Raw genomic sequence first — 22004 nt, 5'->3', positions numbered from 1 at the left:
AGGCAGGTTTGGAGTGCCCCTTTGTGGGGCTGATTGAAGGAACCTGGTGAGATCTGCAGATCTTGAGACTACAGGAATTAAACTCCCAGCCTTTGGAAGCACAACTACCAAGAGCTGCTTGGGTTTGCTCCTTCCAGTGAGGTTGTTGTACCCCTGGGCACTGCCACCCTTTGGGAGGGCTCTGCCCTCTCCAGATTGGAGCTAATCAGGAGAAAATATGTGGACTTAAAGCTGAAAGATAAATTGTATAGAAGGAAAAGCCATAGGAAGTAAAAAGACCTTGTTCACCCTAGTGGGAGATCACATCTGGATTATTTTTAAATGCGGTTGCTTGGATCTGCTTCAAAGGTTTTGGTCACCTGAGGTCATCCCAGCAGGGAAAGGTTGGATTGCTTCTGGTAGCTTCTATAAGCCAGTGCAGAGATGGGTAAAAAATGTAATTTACCTGTAGTATAATTTTCAATTTCCTTATAAGATTTGTTTTTCTTTTAAAGGTTTCAGTTCCAGCTGAGCTGTGGGATTGATACCCTGCATTCCTTCTCTGCTTGCCATCCCCATACCCAGGTCTGCCTTGCAGAAATGTTTGTAAAGCAACTCCTGGAAAAAAGTATATTTTAGAGCAAATGTTTTACTAAAGTATCCTAAACACATCATTATGCCAAGGGAACTGTGAGAAAACTAGGATAGAAGAGAAATAATACTGTCATTAATTGAAGAACATAAACCTTAATTTTTATTTTTAAGCAATCTCAGTGTTTGAAAGCTTCTCCCACACATGTTGGTAAAGTGGGAGAATGACAATGAGTGTGACAATAGCACAGTCATTAAGAATTAAAAGTGTGTTTCATTTCATTTTAGTTGCCTGAAACCAAGGAGAGAAACTCCAAGTTTCTATCAGGAAACACCTTCAGTGAAGGAGAGCTGCATTTGGCACAGTGTGTTTTCCTTCTTTTGCTTCCTCACAAAGAGGAGATAAAAGCATTTTGAATGATCATCTTCAAAAATGAACAAAAGTAGACTTCAAATTAATGAAGGAGATGTATTATTACAGATCCTAATCAGCAAACATCTCACATATGATTAATCACGTTGCACTTGTTTGTGGTTAACAATTGCAGTGATTGAGTTTTAATTTAAATGGTGAAATTGAGATTTGACATTTCAGATAGGCAAGTTCGGGAGACTCAGGTTAACACTAATTTTTGTGTGAATGTAGTTAGGAATTGATTAAGAAGTTTTATTTCTGTCTTTTAATATTTCATCAATGATTGGGAAAGTCCATAAACACTCCATTTGCATTTCATTTTTCATGCAATAAAGATATCAAAGTTTGGATGAGTTTTTGAGTAACCTGGTCTAGTGGAGGTCCTTCAAGGCACCACTGTGATAAAACAGCAACTGTGGTGTCCCATCCTAAGGCTTCAGTGTCGTGTGTCATCTCTGTTATTTTTTCATGGAATTTATTTTAGATTTCTGCTGATTTGAGATCATCAAGTCTCTTTCCTCACGGGATTTTTCATCCTTTGCAATCAGCACATTCAAACCCTGGGCACTCTGTCCTGTGGCTGGGAGTTGGTGTCTTTCGGCCACCAAAATCTACCCAGGTTCATTTCTCTCATCTTCTCTCTTTTTCTCTGGGAAATTTGGTTCTGCTTCGCATGAGGGTTCCTAAAATTTCTGACATCAAGTATTTTACCTTAAGCCTTCTATTTCCTGTATTTATACTTGGAATCATTATTGATTTACTTCCTTTTATCTATTTTGCTGCATTGAGAGCATTATATGGAGCAAATTTCCTTGACACAGTGTGTCTATACTTAATCATTTTGCTTGAATTAAAAGGATACAAAATTCTTTTGAACAAAATTTTCTAAAGCTGCTACTCCCAAATCCCAGCCTACACTAGTTCATGTCTGGAACTCCTCAGCTTCTGTTAGAGCAGAGAGATGGGAAGCCATGAACAAAGTGCTCCCAGGGTCTTTTTTGGTTTTGGTTTGCTTTGCTTTGCTTTGATCTAAAAATAGAAGTGTCTTCTTTTTCTGTGGGCTGCAGTCACAGCACACAAAGATAGGAGTGAATTCAGATTTGTGCCAAAGGGATCTAATCAAGCTGGATGTGGAAGGGACAAGATTTTCTTTAGGTCACAGATGAAAATCTGTCTCTAACTTGCAGGCTAAGGAGAGGAAGGGAAGCTCCCAGGCATCTGCAAGGACAGCCACCCCAAAAGCCTGGTCAGTGCAAGGAAAGCCTACAAAAAACTGAGGAGGAAATTTATCAGTGGTATTTTTTGGGTGTTGGGAAATACTGATCTACAAAGCAAATGAAAGAGATTTCAGCCTGGTGCACTTAGAGAAAGCACTGGGAGCAGTTCAGGATTCAGGAGTGGATGGAGGTAAATGTGAGTGGAAGGGTCCCAAACAGCTCACAGATACTTCTGTCCATCCATGCATCTGCTGCAATTCAGAATGAATGTTCTCAAGTGAAGAATTACTGATAAAACCACTTGGAGAGGGCTCTTCCTCAGGAATTAGAGTGATGGGGCAAGGAGCAGTGGATACAGACTGAAAGAGGGGAAATTCAGGTGAGATACTGGGAAGAAATCTTTCCTGGCAGGGTGGGCAGGCCCTGGCACAAGGTGCCCAGAGCAGCTGTGGCTGCCCCTGGATCCCTGGCAGTGCCCAAGGCCAGGCTGGATGGGGCTTGGAGCACCTGGGACGGTGGAAGGTGTCCCTGCCATGGCAGGGGTGGCACTGGGTGGGATTTAAGGCAGCTGGAAAAGAGAATTATTAAGTCCAGTATTGTTCAGTCAGCAGGAAAGTGGCTGGAGCAGAGGTAGGAGCTGAACTTCCAGAGGTGCCAGAGGTTATTTGCAGCTCATCGAGGGACTGGGGAAAGCACAGACACAGGAAATATCCCTGTGCTTTAATAAATAGCTTGGCAAATTGAGGAAGTGTTTAAGCAATGGTTGGTGAGTGGTGGCTGGGGAAAGCACAGCGAGTCCTGAGAGGTCCATTCCAACCCTTTATTCCCTGCCTGTTCACTTTGGGATGATGCATTTGCTGCTCTTGTTTACAGGCACTTGGCAGTCTTTTATGCTCTGTCATGTCCAGGTGTTTAACAGACTAAACACTCAAAAAGAGCAGGAAAATAGGGAGGCAATGTCCCTTATCTTTGCTGATAATCATATTTGGATATTTTGGGAACGAATTCATTACTAAGGCATGGTAGGAGCAAAGCTGATGCTCTTGTTAAGCTCAGCTGAAGGTAGATTTAAAAGGTGAAAAATCTTTTGATGTAATAAAAAAATAAGAAAAAAGAATATTACATTTAGAATACTGTTTTCCCTGTATAAAAAAAAGGCTTTATTCATTTCAGAAACAATTTGATTCAGAGAACACAGAATCTCCATAACCAAGAAAGCAACTCAATTTCCATGGAAGTTAATGGAAAAAATTCTGGGAATGTTATGACGGGTCCTAGAAGAGTGAGAATGATAAGTAGGGCAATTCAATAATCCCACAGGGAGAAGATCATCATCTCTGTTAAGATAAAGGTGTTCATTTTCATTTGGATTTGTTTTATGAAATGCACTGAATATGCCTCTGACTTGATGGCACAAGTGATAGTCAAATATAAACCTGAGACTGGGCTGCTGGGGAAGAGAGGCAGGTCCTGCAGTTCAGGAAATCCATATGTATTCTGCTTTAAAGGGAGTTGTCAATTGTTTTTTTTTTTCCTTATAAATACTACAGAGAACAGGAAATATTTCATGTTCATCCTGAACCATTTTTTAATGCTGCAATTAAAGAACAATATGAAGGTTTTCCCTCCCCGTGGGCCCTGTGCCAGTGTCTCTCCCTGTCCACAGGTTATTCTTCACCTCCAGAGGTGGGAGATGGAGCTTAGGGGAGAGGAGATTGAGCAGCTTTTATTGTCCCCCAACCCAGAGGCCCTGGAGGATCTTCCCTGGCACAGTTTCCCACTCTTCCTGAGGTGCTTTTTGCAGCCATTTCAGTGGAAAATATGGAATTGCTTGTGGGTTAGAGCATTTCAAAACCCAGAACATAACCTCTTTTGCTTTTGCTGAAGGCATTCCCATGAATGTGGCCCTTCTCCAGAATTTGGGTCAGTCAGTACCACTCCCACTTGATATTCTGGTTTTTTAGCCTTGTTAGGAGCCAATCCTTTTTTATGTGGCTCAGTCTACAGTCTGTCTCTCTGACTACTTGTGCTTGTCCTTTGCTGCACCACTAAAGCCTTTGCAAAGTTGTTTTTGATCACTGGAGGGTTTAGTAGGCTAAAATATTACATTATTGACACATATTCTCCTGCTGGGAGAAGTCAAATGTGCCAGTTATTTGGGAAAACTAGAGACTCCAATTAGGGAACCACAGCAAGGCACTGTTTTCTCTCCATTTATCTTCTCTACTTGCCACTAAAGTCATAATGGAGATTTTATTCCATCTTCTCCTATTTAACTGCAGTTAAATTGGAGGATTTTCTCTTGTGTTTCATAAGTTAAGAGCCCTAAGAGGATTTAGAGGGAAGTTTTCCCTCACACAGTTGTTCCCATTCATGCCTATTGCTCTGGTTTTCCACGCTGTACCTCTCCTTTGCTCTGTGGTGTGATCTCCATCCCACTCCCTGCAAGGACCCCTTGTTTTAACTGCTTGGGGGATTCTCACAGGAGTACAGATGTCTAAGTTGCCTTATTGGCTCATCCTCATCTTTACTCACATCTAGTACTCTAGACAGAAAATATTTCATTTGGGTTATATTCTTTTATTTCTTCATTATAGAAGAAATAAGTAAATTATTGTTAACAATAATAATATATGGATTAGGGTACCTTGACAGAAAATATTTCATTTGGGTTATATTCTTTTATTTCTTCATTATAGAAGAAATAAGTAAATTATTATTGTTAACAATAATATATGGATTAGGGTACCTTGCTGCAGGTACTCTGTGAGTTCTGGTTTAAGAATAGTGGAGCGGTTTGGGCTGAAAGGGACCTTAAAAGGCTGTGAAATCCAACTCCCAAAACTGAGAAGGGACACTTTCCACCATCCCAGAATGCTCCAAGCCCTGTCCAGCCTGGCCTTGGGCACTGCCAGGGATCCAGGGGCAGCCCCAGCTGCTCTGGGCACCCTGTGCCAGGGCCTGCCCACCCTGCCAGGGAACAATTCCTAATTCCCAATATCCCATCCATCCCTGCCCTCTGGCAGTGGGAGCCATTCCCTGTGTCCTGTCCCTCCATCCCTTGTCCCCAGTCCCTCTCCAGCTCTCCTGGAGCCCCTTTAGACTCTTAAGTCCCCCTGGAGCTTCTCCTCTCCATGGGAGCACCCCCAGCTCTCCCAGCCTGGCTCCAGAGCAGAGGGGCTCCAGCCTTGGGGCACCCAGCAGATCCATGTGCTGCACGTGTGCCAAGCCTTGCAGGGATGTCAGAGATGGGATTTTCCAACTCCCTTCCCATCCTTCCCATCCTCGCTCGCGTCTCCGTTCATCACAGACTTCTCGGGGTGGCTGTCACTGCAAGGCAGCAGCTGGAAAACCTCCCCAGCTCATTTTTGCCAGCCATGGGAGTTACCTTGTCTCCTTCTCGTCCCTTGTCTGCAATTAAATCCTGAACAGGGAGCTGGGATTTGCAGGGCAGACAAATGAGCTGCCTCCCCTGGGGACCCTGGTTTTGGTTGGTAATAGCAGCTAGCAAGGTTAGTAAAGAGCAGAGGTTTGGTGTGACTGAATGTTGTTGCTTAATGACACAAATGCCAGCAGTGGGCTGTGCCTGAGCTGCTGAATTGCAGGCAATTTGCTTAATTCCTTATGCCAGAAGTTTGTAAATTTGTTTTTTTGTTTTTTTTTTTAAAGCATATACTGGAAAAACAGCAAAAGGAAAACTAACTTGACTGCTGGTTAGCTTTTGCCCAGGACCTTTCTCTTTACCATGAGCTTGGCATTTTAGAGCTGGTAAATAGAAATGTTTCTCTGTACTGCATCCTTGTCCTCATTCCATGTGCCCTCTCTGGCTGTTAGCTTGTGGGAAAATGCCAAGGCCAGAAATGTTCTGCCTTTTCCAGAGTGAATGCTCTCATGTAATAGAGAAAACGAGGCTATGTTTGTTACTTTATTTTCTAAGAAAAGGTGAGTGAAGAGGTAGTTTTCAGTATCACAATTCACTGCTATGGAAAAGAGAAACCCAAGTGATAAGAGATTTATTACAGAAAGGACATTTGAGCTGGATCATCTGGATAAACCCCAGCTACATTAAAGGTTGTGTTTCACAGCAGTTGATGCAGAAGTTCTAGAATGCTTTTGAAAGACGTCTGTGAGGAATATTCATGCAAAGCTCTGTAATAAATCAGAGACAAAAATGTTTAGATTGGTTTCACAAAGCTGCTCTTCACAGAAGGCAAGTTCTCTGAAGAAATCTGTTCTATTGTGCATTTAAGTAGCTGTGACATTAATCATTATGTCATTAATAATTTGACATCAGTAATTTCTCCCATCATTTAATCCCTTTTAATCTCTCTGCTATACAAGATGCAAGCATTAAAAACAATCAGTCAGACTCAGTTTTCCCCTCTGTCCTCAGAGCTGGTTCATTTTTAGGTGATGTGAAAAAGTCAAATCGGTCAATTAATTAATACCAGATTTGTGGGCCAGTTCAGTTGTCTTCTGTGTCTCCATTTATTACGGTTCATGTTGCAGTTCTATTTAATTTAGTCCTTTTCCTGCTCTGTCCAGCATTCTCAGAGGAAGATTAAATTTGTGATTTTCCTATTGTTGGCTGGACAGGGTGAAATTTTTATTTCTGGGCCCTCCGGCTTTTTTCATTGTGTTGATGGTTGAATTACCCTGGGATTAGCTGTGGTTTCCTTATGGAGCTGTAGCTTTGGAAAGCTCAAAGAGAAGGGTAAAATAAAATAACTTCAAACAGGGCCTGCATCTTCTCCCAGCTGACAAGAAGGAAGTGGCAGATGGATTTGTCTGTGGGCTTAGAGTTGGTTAAATAAAAGCAGAGTGTTAAAAGGGTGATGTTATCAAGGACAAAGAGTTTATAAAATTTAACAGATGTGGCTTTAATTGTGTGGCAGCAGCTCAGGGCTGCACTGGAGGACATTCCTAGATAATACCAAGGCAAATGAGTGTGTGCATTGCAGGCCTGTGGGGGCAGAGATAAGGCTCCATTTGCATATTGCTTTCCTTTGGTCCCCCTGTTTCCAGAAGCTGCAGTTGGGCACAAGCACAAGGCTGCCCTTGCACAAGCTGAGTTACTGTTGTTTGGTTTTAGAGGATTTTCATGGAAATATGAAAGTTGTTTGAGGGCTGCAGTGACTGCTGAAGCCAGTGTCGTTGCAGTGATGGTTTCCAGGAGAGATGGGGCTGGGGCTGTGGCTGAGGGGAAAATCCCCCCCAAGTCTGGCTGCTTCCTTTGGGAGAGCCCCATTCCTTGAGGCAGGGCGCATTTTCTGCACGTTGCATTTTCTATCCAGTTCCATTCATTTATCCCCAGCTGCATTTGGGATCCTCCTCCTCTTTGGGTGCCCACTTGTCTGCAAATTGGCTGCTTCCCATGGTGTCCTTGGCTCCTGGCTCACCAAAGCCTGGAGAGTCAAATTACTGCCTGGGCTGTGGAGGGACCAAGAGTCCAACACATTCTGTGCCCTCAAAACAGAGTCCCATCAAACCAGAGCATTTCCAGCACAAACCTCTTCCTTTGCCCTTTTTATTTACTAATGAGCCTTATTCCTTATTATTTACTAATGATCCTTATTTATTTCCCTAACCCCTAACCCTAACCCCAACCCCAACCCTAACCCCTAACCCTAACCCTAAAGCAGAGTCCCATCAAACCAGAGCATTTCCAGCAGAAACCTCTTCCTTTGCCCTTTTTATTTACTAGGGATCCTTATTTCTTATTATTTACTAATGATCCTTATTTCTTATAACCCTAACCCTAACCCTAGCCCTCCACTTACTTTTATCACTTTCCTTTTACTTCCCTCTTACTCACTGCTGATCTCTTTACCATCAACCCTTTTCCTCAGAAGCATGGGTTTTGCACATATTTTAGTCTATTTGCTTCCTGGCCATCCAGGAGGAAAAGATTTTTTTTTTTTTTTCATGGAAATCAGTGCACATCATGTCTGGGATAAAGGGACAAGGTGACAGATCAGCCATGTCATAACCCCCAGGGCAGGAAAGATGAAAACCATGCAAAATAAAGCTGCTGAGGAGTGAAGCTGTCAGGAAGCTCAAGGGATGGACACAGAGCCTCTGGTTGAGAAGGAGTTTTTTAGCACATGCAAATAAAAAATGGAGAAAACAAAACCCAGAATGTGCTGGATGGCATGAAAGGCATAATTGTCCTTGGCACAGGTGCCACTGAAAGGAGATAAAAGCAGGATGCTAACGATGGTGAGCCCCAGGAATGAGAAGGAAGAATGTGAAATGAAGCTGTAACTGAGAGCTCCATCACTGAGTCTGACACCCCGTTGCAGGGAAAGAAGCATTTAGGAGTATGTATAAAAAAGGGGAAAAAATGAAAAATAAAAAGAAATCCATGCTGTGTAACTGATGGATACATTGCTGAGCCATTTTCCTTGCTCTTCTGAGGGGACAGAGATCTAAAAAAAACCCCAAAGTGTGCGCCAGGAAAAGAGAAAGATTTACTACCAATTTCCTATGACATATGGCCACCCATCCCTCCTCTGAAAATGTGGGCATTAGTTAATGGATAAAACTGTCATACTTGGCTTTTAACATTAAAAGCAGGGTCTTTTGGAAAGGAGAATGCTCTCCCAAATTGGAGTCTGAGAACAAGATCTCAAGATTTTATGTGATTTGGCACCTATAGTAAGTTGAGTTGTCTAATAAATGGCAGCAATTCATCATCTACTTTGGGAGTCTGAAGTTTAGTAGGCAGTCATACAGTGTGTCTTTTGGTGCCTACACTACCTCAGGAAAAAAATCATGGATTGTGGAGGGACAAGGGGATTATGGCTTGATTTATTTGGCAACAAAATTGACTATAAAACTACTTTTACTATGCTCAAGGGAGCAAGGCATAGAGATGTCATATTGAGTAATAACGTCAGGATAATATCAAGGTCTTTGGTCATCTCACTGATTTCACACAGGCAAAGCCACAGATATAAAACACTTGGTACCAGTGGAATAGGACATTTCATGTGGATAATAAACACCTGGGAAAATTAATGACCTGTCTGGCTAAAGAGATAAACCCTGAGTCACAATAAGTGAGAGCACTGGAGGGAGAGCTGGTGTTTAACTGTTTTAGTGCTGCCTGAAGTAGCACTTCCCAGGGGAAACCTGGTTTGTACATAAAATATTCCTACAGAAGAACCAGTGCTGCATCAAAGGAATGCCCTGAGGTCTGCTGGGTGCTGCCTAATTGCAGCAGTTGATGAATGAAGTGCATTTCTTGTAAGGTTTCTTTTCCTTGGGACACATTTTAATGGCAAAGGGTTTAGAGCTGGGTGTCCATAGCCTGTGTCAGTGACACACTGGGAGTCTCCTCACCCAGGGATTTAGCTGCCCTGATTTTTTCCTGGCTCCACAGTGAAATGCCCAGGATTACACAGCAATGTCCAGGAGGGGTGAGCTTGTCTGCAGCTCCGGGCACTCAGAGTCCAGCAGGTCAAACCCCTGCCACCCTCGAAGGGGCTGCACTGGGAATGTGAAGCACATGGAAGCAGCAGCACTTAGGAGCTTGTGGCAGCAGATCCTGGTGCTTTTCCACCTGTGGACGTGGCTGGACAGGAGCTCAGGGGTGCCCATGGGGCACGAGGCCAACGGGGACCAGCCATGGTCCCTGCTGAGGGACCCCAGGGCTGTGTCCAGTCGGGGCCCTGGAGGGGCTGGAGCGTGGCCAGGGCAGGGAAGGGAGCTGGGGAAGGGGCTGGAGCCCCAGGAGAGGCTGAGGGAGCTGGGAAGGGGCTCAGCCTGGAGCAAAGGAGGCTCAGGGGGGACCTTGTGGCTCTGCACAGCTCCTGCCAGGAGGGGACAGCCAGGGGGGTCGGGCTCTGCTGCCAGGGAACAGGGACAGGACAAGGGGAAACAGCCTCAAGCTGGGCCGGGGGAGGCTCAGCTGGGACAGCAGCAGGAATTTCTCCATGGAAAGGCTGCTCAGGCCTTGGCAGGGCTGCCCAGGGAGCTTTGGAGTGCCCATCCCTGGAGGTGTCCCAGGAAGGGCTGGAGGTGGCACTTCAGGACATGGTTTCACGGGGAGCAGGGTGGTGCCTCTGTTTGGACTTGGTGATCTTGGAGGTCTTTTCCAACTTTACGGATTCTGCAGTTCCATGGTACTGCTACTAATACAGATAATACTAATATTAATACTAATACTACTGCAACTCCTGCAAACTGACAAAATAAATCTGTCCTAAAGGACAAGGCAATTCAGGTTGGGGTTTCCCTCTGCTAGGCTTGTTTCTGTTTAATTTTTTATTTGTTGTTTTGCTTTGACCTCCTCTGGTGGTTTTTTACAGGGACTGTCCCCACATTCAGTGGGATTGGTTTCAGCAGAGGGTTCAAATGTGCCCTTCCCTGCAAGCCTCAGACCCTGCTGAAGGCAAAGCTGAATGAACTCCTCATTCAGTGGGGTGAGAAGGACGTGGGGGACGTGCCCTGAGCACTGCTGGGTACCTGCTTAATAATCTGCTCACCTGACAGGATGCTTGACAGGACAAACTGAATCAAGCAGAGGTGAGGAAAGGGCAGTTTGGAACTCTTGCCAGAAAATCTCTCTATTTTTTTTCTCCTGCACAAAGATGATATTCACAGTAAAAGAGGAAAAAAACAGATCAAACTCCTCTGTGGGCACAAAGCACATGCAGCAATTGATCTGTTACAGCAGTGCCATTTTCCCCTATTCCTTAAGGTGACCAAAATTGGAACTTTAAATGGCCTTGTAGAAGACATATTTATGTCTTCCCCAGTAAATAGGTTCATTTTAAAAGAGAGAAAAATCTGTGAGCAGTTCAAAAGGACCTCCTGAGCCTTGGATGAATCAGTGAGTGATGAATCCATCCTAGAGAGGTTGAGCAAAATAGGGACAAAATCTGGCAAAAACTAAGGAAGGCAGAAGAGTGTGCAGGCATGAAATGAGTCCAGATCCTGCCCTCATTGGAACTAAAAATGCTTGAACCAATCCTTGGTCTTATGTGGGCAGAGGAAATGCCATAAACAGAGTTTTCAGATCCAAACATGATTTTAGCTGAGTAGTTGGGAAGTTTTGGGAGGAAAAAAAGGAAAAGATGGCAAGAGTTGGTTTAGAAATGCAGAAGTGTAGCCTAGAATCATTGTCAGTTGTGCTCTAATTTATTCTGTATAGTTTATAAAAAATATGTGAATTTACATTTTTTAGAGACATTTCCATGAGGTTTGACCACTGTGATGCTCCTGATGCTGAATTCTGTAGCAGGTCTGCCGCGCTCCCGCCCCGGTTCCCTTTGTCTCAGCCCCGGCTAGCTCTCATCCTGGGGCGAGGGCGGGCGATGGAGGCACCCTCCGCCGCTCCCAGCTGGGGTTTGGAGAGTGCCTTTGTGGGTCCCGAGCAGCGCTAGCAAGCCTCGCGGTGGTAAATGAAGAGCGGATCCTGCTGGGGGCTAAGTCCGAGTTTATTGTAGCCCAACGGGGCCAAATGTCCTAGAACGATGCCAGCCAACAGGAACAAGCACAAGGTGCTTGCACTGGCTTATAAACTGTAAGGGAGGGGTAACCAACGACCAATGGGGATAGGGATAGGGGGTGGCTCCGGGATGGGGGGATATGGTGGAGTCTAATGGGGGAAGGATATGGGGGGAGCCCCAGGTCCTCGCCCAATCACCCGGTGCCCTGAGTAGAAGCTTCTGGATGGATGGGAAGGGGCACCGAGTGATAGACAAGGCACCCGGGGGGGGTAAAATGCCTCTTTCAGGGTGATGGATAGATACTGGGAAGGCGGGAAGGGCGGACAAGGCGGGAAAACTGGGGATAAACCAAGTTGCACACGGGGGTACAAAGGAATAATACAGGGATAATAAAACATATACATAACCCAACTCCACACAGGTCAAGTTATAAACTGCTCCAATATTTGCATTTTTAATACCTCATTACATTTTATGAGTTACAGTTGATGCTTTCCCATTTATTATAATTTTATTTGGTCTGTACATGCAGAGCTCTCACAGCAAAATTGCAATTTACAGCTGTTCTCTCACAAAAAAAAAAAAAAAAAAACAACTTTTTAAGAATAGCCAGGAACTGTTATCCCAAACCTCTAATTGCAAATTTTATCTCAAATCACTAACAAATATGTGTGCCATATAAATGGTAGATTGTGCTGGGGTCTGAATACAAATAAGTGATAATAAAAACACCAACACATCTTGTCAATGGATGGGTTAAAAAGGAAATGTTCATAATCAGGGACAAATAAACAGGACATTTTCCACAAAATATAGTGTCACAGAAGTGTCCCTTTCTCCAGGGGCCAGAGAAATTGGAAATTGCCAAAGGAAGTGTGCACTGCTGTGTGTGTACAACCTGAGGATTCACTGCAATGTTGGATTATAAAATAGGAAAAAAAAATTAACCAAATCTGTTACCTGAACACATGGTTTTGAGGATGTTTTGGTATATAAAAGCTTGATCTGAACTCTCAGAGGCTTAGACAGAAAAGACAAGGCTGGGTGAGTCAAGATGTGTAGGAAGCGGGGAGGAAAAGGCAATTTATGATCCAGAGACCTCACTTGGTAGGAGGAAAAAGAAAAACACGGGGAGAGATCTGGCAAATTTCCAAGCTGGGGACAGCAATTGAGGTGTCTTTGGGACAAGAGAAGAGAAATGGGATCATCTCACCTATCAAATCAAGCAACCTATTGCTGATTTCTCTTGGCTTTAACAAAGCAGAAAAGTCAGGACCAGCAAGAGCCAACCAAAAATTCAGAGGCTCCCAGTCCTGATGAGAACCTGGCTGTGTCAACCATGCTGGGGGTGGGAGCTCAGGCAGGGGGTACATCCAGTTCTTGAGGCAAATAACCTCATTTAGTAAATTTTAAATTTTATTTTATAAGTTCTAGATCATGGCAAGTCATTTTTCACCACTGAGGTTTGCTTGCAAAAAGAGGTGTGAATGCTAATTGGCCTTCGAGCTCCCTAAAGTACTTGAAGATGGATTTTTGGGAGTGATTTACCAGATTTGCTTGAATAATTCAAGTCTGAGCCGTGTTCTTCAAAAGTTGCCATTGTACTGTTGTTTCATATATTTGTATTCTTGGAGAAAACCACTGATGATTTGGAGATCATTTAATTCCTTTGTTTGTTAGGGAGGAAAAGACCAGCTTTTTCCATTAGCATGAGATTAATTTCACAGAGATGCAGAAGGTGAAGCAGAAGAGGACACGATTGTGCAGAGTTCTAACTGGCCATTTCTTCTGTAGCTTTCTGTGTAGCATAGGGAAAAGGTTGAATATTAAAAAAAAAACAAAACCAAACAAAACCAGAAATACATTTTCTTATCTATAGATTTGACTGTGACTCCTAGAAGAGTATTTTCACAAGTGACCTTGTCTCTGTGTAGGTTGGGAGATCTAAGATTAAGTGATGGAATCAAGACCTCATTTTCCTGCAAAGGCAAATAAATATACTAAAAGTATAGTTCACATTTCAGTTGTGTCCCAAGGCTCTGATCTTCAGTGCTTTTAATGCCAACAGGGTTTTTCCTCTGTCTGAGGTGAAATGGCTGAAGGACGAAGCCTTGTAATTCTTTCACACTTAGACCTTTTGTAACCAACACAGTTTGTCCTTGCAAACTTTTTGTCCTCACAGTCCCAGTGGGTGGGGAGTAATTGCTTGCAAAAAAAAAAAAAAAAAAAAAAAGATGGTGTGTTGTTCAGGTTGCTTTAAAAGTGAAATGAGATGCATTCATTATGTTCTGCTTCACAAATTTAAGAACTGAACCCATATTCTCTTCAAACTCATCGTTTTTATTGTGCTAGGTCTATATTACCTGGTGTATCTATGAACTCAATTTGCATCCAGTTTTCTGCTTTTAAAAAATGGTAAAAAATATTAAGAGTCGCTTGAAATTACATGAAGATAAATGAACTGTAAATCTTTGCTATTATAGTCAATTAAGAATATTACCAATTGGTCATTTTGGACATTTTTATGCTGCTCTATTTATGTGGTTGTTGCAGAGACTGGAACTGCCAGTGGAAGAAGGAATTTTAAATGCTCATTTGTTTCTTTAGACTGGAAGTTATGCTTTGCAGAGGATGGGTGAGCTCTCCAAGAAATTCCTGCAGTTAACAAGGTTGTTGAGGTCTCTCCAGGGCAGAAAAGCAGGAATCTTCAGTACATTCAGAGAATCCCAGGGTGCTTTGGGATGGAGGGACCTTAAATCCCATCCAGGTCCACCCCTGCCATGGCAGGGACACCTTCCACTGTCCCAGGCTGCTCCCAGCCCTGTCCAGCCTGGCCTTGGGCACTGCCAGGGATCCAGGGGCAGCCACAGCTGCTCTGGGCACCCTGTGCCAGGGCCTGCCCACCCTGCCAGGGAACAATTCCTAATTCCCAATATCCATTTATCCCTCCTTCCCCTTAAAGCCATTGTCCCTTGTGCTGTCACTACATCCCCTCGTGAAAAGTCCCTCTCCAGCCTTCTTGTGAGCTCCTTGTAGGTAATGGAAAGGGGAAAATGCAGAAATTTGGGAAAAGGCAGATCACTCTTCTTAAAATCTGTCTGATTTCAAAGTGCTCTGAGTCTGAAAGGGAGCAGCTACATCTTCAGCAGGTTTTAATCACAGAAGAGGCAGATGACTTTATAATTAACTATCCTTTAAAATTACTTATATTAAAGTGCTTAAGTTCTGGAGGAAAAACATATTTTAAACAGACAAGGCAGAGAAGAATCAAGTCCTCACTGCAGTGCCTTGAATTCACTGTTGAAGAGAGTAGGGATAAACCCCTGGGACATGAAATAGTGGAGGTTATTCAGTGTTTTCTGCTGTTTATGTTCCATTGGCAGTAACAGGTTGGGGTCAGGAGTGTACAAACACAGAGCTGAGAAACTCAAAAGAGTTCTCAGAGAGAGAGGACTCTGTCTAAGGCTGCTGATCAGAAGGGAATTAAAGAAATTCCAGGCTGAATCTTGCCACTCTGACAGGAGCAGACTCACTGACAACGGAGATTTTTTGGAGGGTTTTGATCTCTCAGAGTCAATATTAAATGTCAGCATGAAGAAGCTGATACTGCCAAATTGTTCATGATATATTTACTTTCAAGTGTCTTCAGCTTTTAGGTCTGGCAGAAGCTTTCATGAAAGTTAAGTTAATTTCCAGGACGTTGTTTCTAATTTTGTACCACGGAGTCAGCATTAATCCTTCATGTGTTCCATGATAAAGGCCATTCTTTGAGTGATGGCAGAGATGCAGTGGGAGAATAACTTCCTGCTTCTCAGAGACTCTATTAATTTTCAGGAGGTGGTATTTTCAATATTGATGTCTCTGCAGAAATAAATCAGAGCTTTGTTCAGCAGAACCTCGGAGTGGAGTCAGTCTTGCCAAGAGCAGCAGCCGAACAAATGTGTCCCCCACAGGGACCTGGAGCAGGGGGGAAGCAGCAGAAAACTGACTAGATTTGGGCAGAACTACCCAAAATTGGGCAAAAATATCCAGAATTGGGCAGAACCTACCCAGAATTGGGCAGAACTACCCAGACTTGGGCAGAACCCAGCCTGGAGATGCAGTGGGTTTGTGTTCTGTTAGTGTTGCTCTGCATATCTGGGAGTCCTTGGGAATTCTCTTGCCTTCCATGATTTCCTCAGAAGTTCCTGTTCCAATGGAAGGTATTTTGTTTCCCTCAGGGAGTGTTCCAGCACAGACAGCAGTGGTTTGTTTGGGTGTGGCAGACTTTCATCCAGGATTTAGGATGGTAAAATAAAAGTGGATCATTGAAGTCTGAAGGCTCCTGTTCCTTTGTACCCTGGGAAAATCCCCTTGTTTTGAGAGAACAGCAAGAAGTTCTGTGTGTGATCAGGCACAGCTCCCACTTCAGGTTTATCAAACTGGATTTACAATGCTGTCATCCCGAGGAATGGCTCCCAGTCTGGATCACACCTCACTGTGGCAGGGTGTGTGATCAGAGCTTGCACGGGCCAAGGTTTGCTCTGCTCACACACCAACCTCCAGCTGCAAGCAACGTGCTTGAGCAGGGCATCATCATTTTCAGGGGTTGGTGAGGTTTACATTGAGTAAAATTTTCCCTCTTTTGGGATTTGCTGTGCATGAGGTGTCTGAGCGCATCACTGAGTTTCCCTATGGTTCCCACTGTTGCTCTGATTTTTAAAAGTGTTACGTTTTCTTTTATAGTTATTTCAAAACTTTTAAAGTTCCTTTAAAAGTTTTCCATGCCTTCTGATGTTTACCTATTTCTACTGGAGTTCTCACACACTGTTCATGTAAATAATGATTGTTTTGCATTCTTCTTTGTGGAGAGAATTGATGGATAGTTGGTTTGACCAGCGTGGTTGGAGAGGTGGCAATTTCACCTTCCAATCCACTGTCACTTTTTGCAGTCTATATATTATGAGGTCAGAAACAAAATTGGCTCTTTTTCTCTTTTGAACTTACCAAGCTTCTGTGTACTCATTCCGTGTCCAATAACAACAGTTCCCACATCAAGGCTTGAGCCCCTCCAGCTTTCCCAAGCTTTTCCCATTGGAAATGAGATCCTTCTGAGCTTTTCCCAGTTTGTCTGGCTTACAGCAAGGTGGTCTTGGTCAAAAAGTGGAGGGGCAGGATGGTTCAGATGGAGGGTTGTGTTTTATTGGGTTATTGTACTTATTTTTATTGTACTTATTTTTATTGTAGGGGTTGAGTGGTAATTCCTCTTGCTCTGTTGGACATTAAATCTCTGGGATTCCTGAAGAGGAGTTTCCCTCTGTTGTGAAATCTGGTTCATCTCAAAAGGGGTCCTTAGAACTTTCTGCATGCTGGGATTGGAATCCAAATCATTCCAATTGCATGAAGTACAGGGAAAAAAACCCAAAAGAAGTCTGAGTTAGGGAATTACAATTTAAATTTGCAGCACTCAAGGAATCGAATCTTGAAGTGCAAAACTCAGGTAAGAAGTTAAAAGCAGAGTTGAAATTACAGAAGGTCAGAGACAACACAGCCTTTTCTACACATCATTTACTCCCCCTGATACATTGTCCACGCTTCCAAATGAGTGTTCCCCATGACTGTTTTTAGGGGCAGAAGTTTATTTTCTCATCTTGAAATGAAGTTTGAAGCATTATCTCCCTCCTAATGAGGTGAAACTTGTTTTTCCTTTCTCTCCTGGTGCGTGCAGGTAGCCAGAGGCCTTGCTAAGTGCTCGTAAATTTGGGTTTGATTTCAGCAAATTCCAAATTGCACAGTTTCCGAATGGGGATCTGCTGAGGTAAGAGACTTTGCTAAAATATGAGGAATTTAACTGTGTTAAGTTCTCACCTCATTAGATATGTTGAAGCATTTGCCAGAAGTAAATGCTGTTGTCGTGGTTTCACAGTTATTTAGTGGTTAGCTTGGTGTAAGTGTTTTAACACTGCAATTAGAACACAGATACATTTTTATTCTTTTGTAGTAAAATGATTTAGTATGTATAATTAATTTAGTATGTATAATTAATCAGTCCTGCTCTAGGTTTCTCTCTGCATTCTTAGCTTTATGGCAGGGCTGTGTGAAAAAAAAAATATTATAGGCACTGGCATTAAATTTTATCTGTAATGCATGTTCCTGTTAAAGGAGAGATCATACACTCTACTTCCAAGGGCAGCTTTTCTCTTTCAGAGAACCTTGGTTTTGTGTAGAGAAAGCAGGGACCAGAGCAAGGAGTGCCTCATTCCTTGGACATCTCCAGGGATGGGGGCTCCAGCACCTCCCTGGGCAGCCCCTGGCACATGGGAGCTGAAGGAATTAGAGGAATTGCTCAGTTTGAGTGCTGTGTGACTCAATGAAGCAGCAGCAGCTGCTGAAGCAGGATATTCCTCTGCCACTCCCAGAGCAATGATGTCCATCACCTGGCTGAGGAAGGTGTGTCAGACTTCCATGCTGCCACTGTTTTTCTTCCCTGGATATTCCATTTCCCATGGGGAATGTTGCTGTGTCTGTGCCTCCATCCCTCTGTGCACACTTCTTACAGCTGTTTAGTTTGTTTAGAGGTGAGGATTAATGCTCTGCTATACGTACAGGTACAATTTTCAGGATTCTCTTTCCATTTTATATATGAAAAAAACAGCTGAAGATGTGAACACACTCTTCTTGCTTCTTCCAGCTCAAGGCTGGCTCTTGCTATTAGTTAGGCTCAGGGTTTTTAAATTCCTGAGATGCTGGATTGGCCTGTGTCTGGCAGCAGCCCTTGCCTTGGAAAGGCATCACCAGAGTAATTTCGTTTTTCCTCTCTCTGGTGGAAGCTGAAAATACACAAACTATATGTTATTTCAAAGAAAAACATGGAATAGAGTCTCCAATGTTGTTGCTGGTTTTCCCCTGATGTTTTCTGACTGCATCCTTCTTCCCTTGGGAGACAAATCCAAAGTTCTAAATCCATCCATGGAGTTTTCTGTCTCTCCCTCTCAGAGCGTTCAAGCCTTTGACAGAATTCCTGTTCTCGCTCAGTAGTTTTGGAGTGTCAGTGATGCACTGCTGGATCAGGGGGTTATTTTCCCTAATGGCTTTCTTGGATGTTTTCCTGGTAGGAGAAGTGAGAAATATAGACATGAGCTTTGTAGTAGGGCATGAGCTGTGGTTGGTTCTTGGCAGATCTGTCAGCCACAAGCAGAAATCCTCTTGCCTTTCCTGAGGGCCCAGACCTTGGAGCCTCATGAATTCCCTGCCCATTTTCACAGCTTCATTTAATGAGTCTTATCAAAACCAGGATAAAATTCAAGGCTTCTTGGGGTGGTTGCCTTCTTTCCCCTAGCTGGGAGATTTTGGTTTTTCCTTCTTAAAATCTCCTTCCTGCACTGCTGAACTGAATCCTGGGAAAGGCAGAGACTTACATCCTCTGGAATGCAAAAGGTTGATAGCAAATCAATCAATTAGGTTGGATATTAGGGAATTTTTTTTTTTTTCACTGAAAGAATAATAAAATACTGGAATTGTCTTCTTAGGGAGGTGGTGGAATCACCATCTGTGGATATGTTTAAAAAAAGACTGGACTTGTCACTTGGTGCTATAGTCTAGCTGTGGTGTTAGGGCATAGGTTGGACTTGATGATCTTAGAGGTCTCTTCCAACCTCATTATTCTGTGATTCTGTGAAATGGGAATAACATCCAGCTCACAAGACTTAAAGCTTGCAATAGACTGATACCAATGTGAATGGAAGGATAATCTGATCCCAGGATTTCCAGGGTGATGTGGAGTCTGTGGATCCCTATAACCACAAGAGGTTGCCCACTGCCCTGCAGGTGGTGTTCTCCTGACATGATTTATGTGTGATATATTTGAAGAAATAGAGAAATATTTTGAGAACAAGGGCCAGGTTTGGTTTCTTCTACCTGTTCCCTCTGCAGCTCTGTCTTCTGAGACAATCTGAGGGACAGCCAGAGTGGATCCCATAGGATGTTTCTGTTGGAAAAGAAGGCTGTGCTGTCACATTCTCTGAGACTTCTGTTGTGTATTGGGAAACAGACCTGTCCAGCTAAGGAGGTGCCACTGACCCGCAAAGGAAGGTCACACATGGAGTTCCTGTTTGAACCTTGCTTCTCATCTTTATTAGATATAATTTTCTAACAGGAAACATCTAACATTGTCCCCATCTCTAAAAAGGGTGGGAAGGAGGAGCCTGGGAAGCGCTGCCCTGTCAGCCTCCCCTGAGTGCTGGGAAGATGCAGGGACAGCCCCTCCTGGAAGCTCTGCTGGGGCTCACAGAGCTCAGGGAGGGGATTTGGGGCAGCCAGCACAGCCTCACCAAGGGAAAACCCTCCTGACCACCCCGTGGCCTTCTCTGGTGGGGAGACTCCATCAGTGCACGAGGGAAAGGCCGTGGATCTCGTGTCTCTGGAATTCTGGAAAGCTCTGACACGGGGCCCACAGCATCCTGCCCTCTGCACCGGAGACAGCTGGAGGTGGTGGATGGGCTGTTGGATGGATGAGGAAGTGCTCGTGGTCAATGGCTCAGGGCCCTGATGGACCTCAGTGACCAGTGGAGGCCCTCAGGGGTCTGTAGTGGGACCACTGGTGTTTAATAACTTCATTATTTGGGGTGATTTCATTGTGGCCTTCCAGTGCCTGAAGGGGCTGACAGGAAAGATGGAGAAACACTTGGGACAAAAGATGGAGTGCCAGGACACAGGAAATGGCTTCCCAGTGACAGAGGGCAGGGATGGATGGGATTTTGGGCAGGAATTGTTCCCTGGAAGGGTAGGCAGGCCCTGGCACAGGGTGCCCAGAGCAGCTGTGGCTGCCCCTGGATCCCTGGCAGTGCCCAAGGCCAGGCTGGACAGGGCTTGGAGCAGCCTGGGACAGTGGGAGGTGTCCCTGACATGGCAGGGGTGGTACTGGGTGGGCTTTAAGGTCTCTCCCAGCCCAAGCTGTTCTATAATTCTGTGATGCTGCCTTAGTTCCAATGAGCTGAAGGGAGGAGAAATTTCTAGAGGGAAAGAAATGCAATCCTGTTTTCTCTCCTTAATTTTCTTGTCTTCCTGTCTGTCTTTCTGGGACACTTGTCCAGAATTGATGGTGTGGAGTGCTTTATGCAAGGTAAAAGAACATCTTTTCCAAAAGCAATCTCCTGCCATGCGCTGTCTGAAAATTCCCTGTCTCATTTGATGGATAATTACATATTTGATTTCAAATAAATGAGAATTGTTTTTTGTTCTGGAGCAAGGAGTGTAAAGGAGGATTTTAAGACCTGAAATCCCCATTGGGCCTGTTTAAAATTCCTGCTGTTGTAGTAGCATGGGAGAGAAGTGCTACTTTATAGTGTTCAAAAAGAAAAGCTTTTCTCTAGCAGGAAAGTAGAACCCTGTAAATAAAAACCTTGTCCGTAGTGGGCAACTCCAGGGAATGCTGGCACAAGTGACAGATTCTGCCAGTCTGAGGGAATGTCCAACTTAGTGTCCTCCATGTGAGAAATTATTCTCCTGTGAGCTGTCACACCATGGAATAGAACGTGTTATTTTAATTGGGATTGAGTTAAAGCTCATGGGAGTGTTGGATGTTGGGTGTCCTGCCTGTACAATTCCTGCCTTTCCTGTGTCCCAGACAGTCAGAGGGGGCTGTCTGTAAATCAGAGTGTGCTTTGAGAAAGGGAGCATTTTTCCAAACTGATAACATGGATGGTTAACACTGTGAACTCCTGGTTAAGGTTAAGCCAGGCTTTTTCTTAGAGGGTATTTTCTGTACAACTATTATTACTCAGTCACGTTCCTTTGAGCCACACTGGATGTTTATTAAGCCTCTTATTCCTTTTCACAGATTCTTGAAATAATAACTTTTCCCTGCTTTACGATGAAGATTTATAGTTTCACAGAACCCTGGAGGGGCCCCACAAGGATCACTGATCCAGCTCCTAGCCCTGCCCAGACCCCCCAACTACCCCACCCTGGGCATCCCTGGAGCAGTGTCCAAATACTCCTGGAGCTCTGGGGGAAGAAACTTCCCTGATCTCCAGCCTGACCCTGCCCTGGAACAGCTCCAGCCCTTCCCTGGGTCATGTCCCTGTCCCCGAGAGCAGAGAGTGGTGCCCAAGGGGTGCTTCAGACACTCTTTTAATACTTCTATGGAAGTAACAAAACCCAGCACTGGATTTTCAGGGATTTTCATAGCAGATTTGTTGGATGGTTATAGCATAGAACAGGAATAGTCTCTGTCTAGGCTGCACCTAATAAATATCTATATATTGGTGTCATTTGCTATGCTCTGCTTTCTTTGAGGAAGACTTGGCAGTCGTAATTAATTCGGAAACCAACCCAACCCTGAATTCCACATTACATGGCTGAGAGTTT

General features: G+C 44.0%; 1 protein-coding gene across 15 annotated transcripts in view; it reads left to right on the top strand.

The window, feature by feature from the left end:
* LOC110473259 (protocadherin-15) overlaps positions 1-22004 on the top strand; it is a 632634-nt gene that overhangs the window by 208213 nt on the left and 402417 nt on the right. For 3 of the 15 annotated variants that reach the window (XM_085583143.1, XM_085583133.1, XM_085583137.1), the window contains exon 4: positions 17365-17454. The exons of the other annotated variants lie outside the window; for them this stretch is intronic. The gene's annotated coding sequence lies outside the window, so the exon portion shown is untranslated. The remainder of the gene's footprint in view (positions 1-17364; positions 17455-22004) is intronic. 15 annotated transcript variants of the gene reach the window in all.

Source organism: Lonchura striata, chromosome 6, assembly GCF_050655825.1.
Source record: "Lonchura striata isolate lonStrDom1 chromosome 6, ASM5065582v1, whole genome shotgun sequence".
NCBI lineage: Eukaryota > Metazoa > Chordata > Aves > Passeriformes > Estrildidae > Lonchura > Lonchura striata.
The sequence above is the reverse complement of the archived record's forward strand: the minus strand, read 5'-3'. Positions and strand labels throughout refer to the sequence as shown.